Consider the following 245-nt stretch of genomic DNA (forward strand, 5'->3'; position numbering starts at 1 on the left):
CTCACCAAAGTGGAGAGAGAGGGGGGACCACCCAGGCTGCTGCTGCCTGGGCTGGAGGGGAGGGGAGGAGGAGGAGGGAGGAGGAGGAGGGAGGGGGGGGGACTCTTTCAATAAACTCTGCACAGCCGCGCGCGCACGCGGACGCACGCGCGCACGCGCCTCGCCGAACATCGCTCGCCCCGGAGCCTCCAGTTTGCGAGGAGGCGGTCGCACATGCTCCTCTGTTGACATCGCGGCGGCGACCG

Source organism: Scophthalmus maximus, chromosome 5 (assembly GCF_022379125.1).
Source record: "Scophthalmus maximus strain ysfricsl-2021 chromosome 5, ASM2237912v1, whole genome shotgun sequence".
NCBI classification, from domain to species: domain Eukaryota; kingdom Metazoa; phylum Chordata; class Actinopteri; order Pleuronectiformes; family Scophthalmidae; genus Scophthalmus; species Scophthalmus maximus.